Genomic DNA, 6,311 nt, shown 5'->3' with positions numbered 1-6,311 from the left:
ATAACAGTATTAAATCTTATTGTTGGTGCTTCTCTTACATACAAAACAGCAATCTCCAACAGCACCTTTGAGTAAAATAGTTGTATTTCCCCTTTAGTGTCACATCAGGGGATAATCGTAGCAGAGTCATTGTAACAGGTATATTATTGCTGTATTTTTAGAGGTTAATTTGTGTAGATTGTGTATATTATTGTTAATTGACTTTGTGTAAAAGGATTTAAATGTAATAGTTTTACAGCAAGATAACTGTTGAATTGTAGGTATATGAAATATTTGCTTATTTATATGCAGAGATTTACCATGCTAAAGAGTTGTCTTGTATTTTCTTCCATTTGTAATGTATCCTATTTATATATTATTGAAGTTCTAAATAATGTTTATGGTATTTTAGTGTATTTGTGAGCCAAAGAAAAAATACAAAAATATTAGTTGACACTTTCATTTAAATCGTAGTGCCCTTAAAATAATAATTTACAGATAATTTTACTGATTAGAAAGAATTCTAACATTGTATATAGATTGTCAAATAATGAAATCCCCTTAATCTATTAGAATTTTCATTTTTATTTATTGTAATGTCAGAATGTCTGTTCAGTGTTCTGAATGCTTTTCTAGTGAATATTGGCTGCTAACCAAGGCCCCTGGTCTTGAGCTGTATTTCAGAACTGATCTGTATGACCATCCTAACTAAATTCTTTGGGAAGATTCCTGAAGGTCTATAGCATTTATATGGGAGTCTTAACCAGCACCATTCTTTTAGTGAAATTAAATTCACTATATAGTTGGAGCACATAAAATAAATAGAAACAAAATTCATCTCAGAATTTTTAAATACAGCTGGCTTGTTGCAACAATTTAAACTGGCCAGGCTTTTCAAAGTATAGACGCCATCTGCAGCTTGTTCAGTTTTAATCATTAGATAATCAATACTGCAAAGTGGAAAATTCCATACTGGAAGCAGAATAGTGGAACAAAATGAAAATTCAATAGTTCTCTGTCTACAGAATTACTGTCATGGTGATAAATGGAATATGCTGATTTCAAACCTCTTCATATATGATTCTATGTCCATTACCCATGCAAGTCAATTATTAGTTGGGTTTTCTTTTTTTTTGTTTGTTTTATTTTTCTCCAAATCAGTAATAAAATCTAATTATTTTAGAAATATTCAGTGAAATGCAGTCACACTATGCCATATTCACAGCTTCTCTCACCCTCTTCAGTTCTGTGGAAGGACAGACAGCTACAGGCAGCAGATACTTCCATCCTGCAGGTCCCACAGGTTGTCTTCTGAGGATGCTGTCTCCCATCTTCGGCTGGGTCAGAACAGGTAGAAAGAAGAATCTGTAAAATAAATATCACGTTATATAGCACAGCCTTTCCAACTTTTTGTAGGACTATTGTTCATCCCTTTTCCATAACATTCTGCAAAACCTTTTCTTGATATCATCCAAGTTAAATCTAAAATGATTTTAAATTTGTCACTGTCTTCTAAGTTTATGGTTATGACTTTCAAAAGATTATATACATCATTATGTTTAAGCCTTGAAACCCCTACTAATCCCAGCACTACAGTATTTCTTTAGTAGGTTCTATTCATCAAGATAGTGCAGTTGGTATCTTGCTTTTTTAATCTTAAACCATAACCTTCCTTAATTATAAGGCTGTTATCTTACTATGCCTTTACCAGTTAACATTTTTTGATGTAAACAGCTATGCTGTAAGATCTGAGGCCTGCCCCGCAGAAGCAGTGTGCATATTGACTTCAGTACCAACTTCCACAATATTGTTATTCTTTCTAGATATAAGCTATTCATCAAAACCTGAGGGCCTCTCACTTAATCTGTTTTTTAGGATTATAGAATGAAGTTTGTTTTGAAGGGAGAGCATTGTCACATTTCAGTTCAAAGGCTTCTGCCTGAAATCTGGTCTCCATCACAATTTTACTTTATCCAAAGTCCAGCTACAGAAGGTTGAGTCCTTACTTCTTCTGGTTTATGAGAAACAATATGAACTAGGATAATCAATGCAAATGCATTTAACTACTGACCTTACTTCACTAGGGTATTTTGCATCTTCCACACCAGCAGCACCATAATCATTGTGATATCTTCTACAAGTTCCTAGGTGAGAATTTCTAACTTCCTGCACCTCCTTTGTCAGGTTATTTCAGAAACAGTATTACAAAGCTGGAAGATCACAATTTACACTTAATCCTCTAACCTTAACATTTTAACCTCGTGGATTTTGTATCCAGATCATTGTCTTGATATGATAGTAACAATCTATGGTATTTGAAATTTTATATCCCCTAGAAGCATATAAACTAGGTAAAAAGAATTATCTGATATAACTGACTGCAAAACTGTAGGAAAGATTGTGATATGGTTTACTGGCATTCGTATGGCAAGGCTTGGACAGTCTGTTGATGTAGTCAGGAATAGATCTAGATCTCCTCAGCACATATATTGTGTTTTGCTTACTAGAATTTCAGCTTCCTTATTTAGTGGTGTATCTTGCTTTTTGGAGGTAAGAAGCATCAGAGGTTTTAGCTGTTGCCATTGATGGCTTTTATACAGAGCGAAATAATAGAGCTCCTCCTGCTTGCCTGAGAAATGAGAAAGTTATCACAGAGGTGCTTTCTCTAAAGATTGGAGCTTTAAATCCATCTTCCTACACTCTGAATTTTATCTTGCCTTTCTGCAGTGTTGTCTTGACACAGGTGATACCTACAGGTTATTCTGTTTTTAGTTTAGTTTAGTTTGTTTGTTTCTTTTGGTGTGTGTGAAGTTTTTAATTCTAGTATCAGCTCCAGAGTGCTTCCCTATTACATGTACTGGCTTCCACATGCACAGGGCTCATATTAGTTTCTGACCTGGTTAGCTGATTTTAACAGAGCAATTATGGTCATCAGTAAGAAAACTCATCTGTGTTTGCTTATCAGGTAATTTTCATCTTGGTAATATGTTACAGCTTCTCAAACAAAAGCTTTCCTGGAATATTCCTGTTTTTTAATCCATACGCTATTAACCATGAGAGATCAGGAAGTATGGATATACAGAAGTGTTGACTAATTCAAAGCATTACAATTCCAGGTGAGTAACTTTGCTTTTCTGAGGTTTAAAATATAGCAATTTTATTGTTAAAATCACACTGACAATCACTGTAATTTGGCTGGGTGAATTCAGATCAAAGAAATAATAGACAAGGTTCTAGCTGAACATGTAGCTGCAGAGCTTATTAACTGAAGCAATTTTTATAGAAAAGACTGATCATTAGATGAAAATCAACAGCAGCTGTTGATTTTGAATGAGGAGAATTCTGGTTGTATTACTACAGGTACTTTTCTGGAGAAGATAGATTATATCACAGAATCACAGAATTTCTAGGTTGGAAGAGACCTCAAGATCATCGAGTCCAACCTCTGACCTAACGCTAACAGTCCCCACTAAACCATATCCCTAAGCTCTACATCTAAACGTCTTTTGAAGACTTCCAGGGATGGTGACTCCACCACTTCCCTGGGCAGCCTGTTCCAATGCCTCACAACCCTTTCAGTAAAGAAGTTCTTCCTAACATCCAACCTAAAACTCGCCTGGCTCAACTTAAGCCCATTCCCCCTCGTCCTGTCACCAGGCACGTGGGAGAACAGGCCAACCCCCACCTTGCTACAGCCTCCCTTGAGGTACCTATAAAGAGCGATACCTGTATTACTACAGGTACTTTTCTGGAGAAGATAGATTATTTCATTCATTGCAGACAGAAAGAACCAGGGGCCTTGAGAGTAGCCCAGGATTTTAAAATAATTGAACGATGATTCATAATGTTTTTTGAATGGTGACAAATATGAAGAGATTTTTTAAACAGAATCTCTGTTTTGTGGTTAAAGAAATGTCGAAGTTATAAAGAAGATATGCAATGCAGTTTTAATTTTTCAATAAAAGTTGATCTTAAAACTGTCTTATTTGTCTCATATAATTTTTGTGAGCTCTTTTGTTTCCTTAAGAATATGAGACAAAAGCCATACATTATCCTTCACATAAAAAAGGCAAATTCTAAGGCCACTATTTAGTTTTAATTGTGAATTGAATGTCAGCTTGTACCAACACAGACTGAGGAAGAACCCCAAGCTCTGAACATTAATCTTTGAAGATGGTAGTTGAAATGTTAGTAATGTGTAAAAATGCTTTAAAAAGTATCTGTCTGTATGGTGTTTTGTGTGGTTTCTGAAATTCTCATCCAACTTATTCATAGAGAGGATCCAGGAAAGTGAAAAAAGAACTTTGGAATGGGTAAAAAAATGAGATCAAACTGTTCTAGTAAAAATAATGCTATGTAATATGTGATTATATTTATAAAATTTATATTCTTGTAATGCAGGTCTTACTTTCAGGAAGACTTGAATACATAGTTAATTTTGTGTGCTTTGCCATGCCACTGTTTGATCTCGGTGTTTATTTGCTAAGCATATTTAAATCTGCACACACTCAGAACTATGATGTTTTTATGCAATCAAAAAGTCCTCTTGACAGAAATAGGGCTTTTCTGTAATAAATAAATAAATAAATAAATAAATAAGGATGGGACTAGGAGACTAGGATTAAAAGTGTTTTGAAAAGTATGTTTCAGCAGTTAAGTGCTTGTCTGACAAGTTACAGAGATGCCCCCACAAGAGGAGCCCCCACAGCGCCCCATGGCGACAACACTGTGAAATCAGTGCTATGGGATACTGGGTGACTGATTGCAAGTGTTGAAATTTTGCATAGCAGAAAATCTATGATTATTCTTATCATAGTTAGTCAGGCAGTGCAATTAAAACCGTCTTTCTTTGGATGAGGGTTCAGCCACTTTTGTAGTAAGCATTATAATGTGCAGTCTTTTACAGTGGAAATGTTGGCAACTTTACATTTGTGACTCAAATAAATATGTTGCGTAAGAGTAATTAGGTGTACAAGGGAAGCTTAATCTTACTATCACAGAAGTCCACAGAAGAACTGTTGCTGATTGCATGAATCAATCTTACCCATTCCTGGAACTGAAAGACCATTTCAACAGAATGGAACCCTAAGTTTGAGGTAGAAAAATATACTGAAATTCTTATATTCTCTTAAATAAAAATAAAAAAATAAAATAATAATAAAAAAAAAAAAACAGGGGTGGGGGATATGCATAATGCAATTGACATCAAACAAGTCCAGTGTGTTTTACATAGAGTCATATGTTTTAAAATACACCAGAAACTGAGTTTGAGCAGAAAATAGTTGACAGGTAAAGTCTGTAAGAATGCATAACTTCAGGGAAATATTGTTTTGTTTATTTTTTCAAAGTCAGACTTAAATGAAGCATAATAATTACAAACTACAAGTCTTTTCCTGTGTAAACATAGTATGAATTAATGATTTTGTGGCAAAACTTGAATTACATAATACATGTGTATCAATCTATATATGCATGATGCATACATGATGTATGTATCCTGTATAACATGAAAAAGGTAATTAAAAATTTGGTTTCTAGACCATATTTTGGGGTAACCTGCCATTCTACTGTGGGAGTCAAAATATTTTAATTCTGTGTATACTAAATGTATTGGAAAATAAGAATAAATTCTGAATTCATAGAAGTATAAAAAGATTTTCTTTTCATGATGTAGACAAATTTTGTTTAATTACTGCCATGTGCATTTGTGCACTATCCATAGAAATGCCATTGATTTTTAGTAACATGTAACACAGATTTGATTTTGATTACTTTAGGGTAAGATGAGCGTCCTGCAGGTGGGATGAGGTTTATTAAGAACTGTTTGGTTTTTTTTCCCAAGTTAAAAAAAATTATGCAGAAAAAAAAAAAAAAAAAAAAAAGGGCATGAGAAAATTATATGCTGCAAAGACATTTTTTAAGTCCAGTCTCTTAGTGTAGCATGTAGATAACATAATGTAATGCACTAAAATAAAATAATGGAAAATGAATGTATATCTTTTGTGAGTATTAAGGAGATTTCTGCTTATGCAAAGGTTGTTTAATCAATAAAATAATCAATAAAATGTTAGGACATGAATGAGATTTGGTAGTTAGGTACAGGTCATTGATGTCAATAGAATCATATCTCCCTAAATTTCTTCTTTAGTGTTTTATAATTTGCAGATTGCGACAGTTATGCTTAGGGTGATGACAGATGAATCTGGAGTACTTCATCAAGAACTGGAATTAAGCTAGTGAAGAGGAAATGAGAAGATGAAGTATCAACAGAAAGCAAAGTCTAAAAGGATGGCTGCTCAACATGGAAGGATTGGGGTTTCACTGGAGCATTT

This window comes from Aythya marila (genome assembly GCF_965140915.1).
Source record: "Aythya marila genome assembly, chromosome: 6".
Classification (NCBI taxonomy): domain Eukaryota; kingdom Metazoa; phylum Chordata; class Aves; order Anseriformes; family Anatidae; genus Aythya; species Aythya marila.
Note: the sequence above shows the minus strand (reverse complement) of the source record.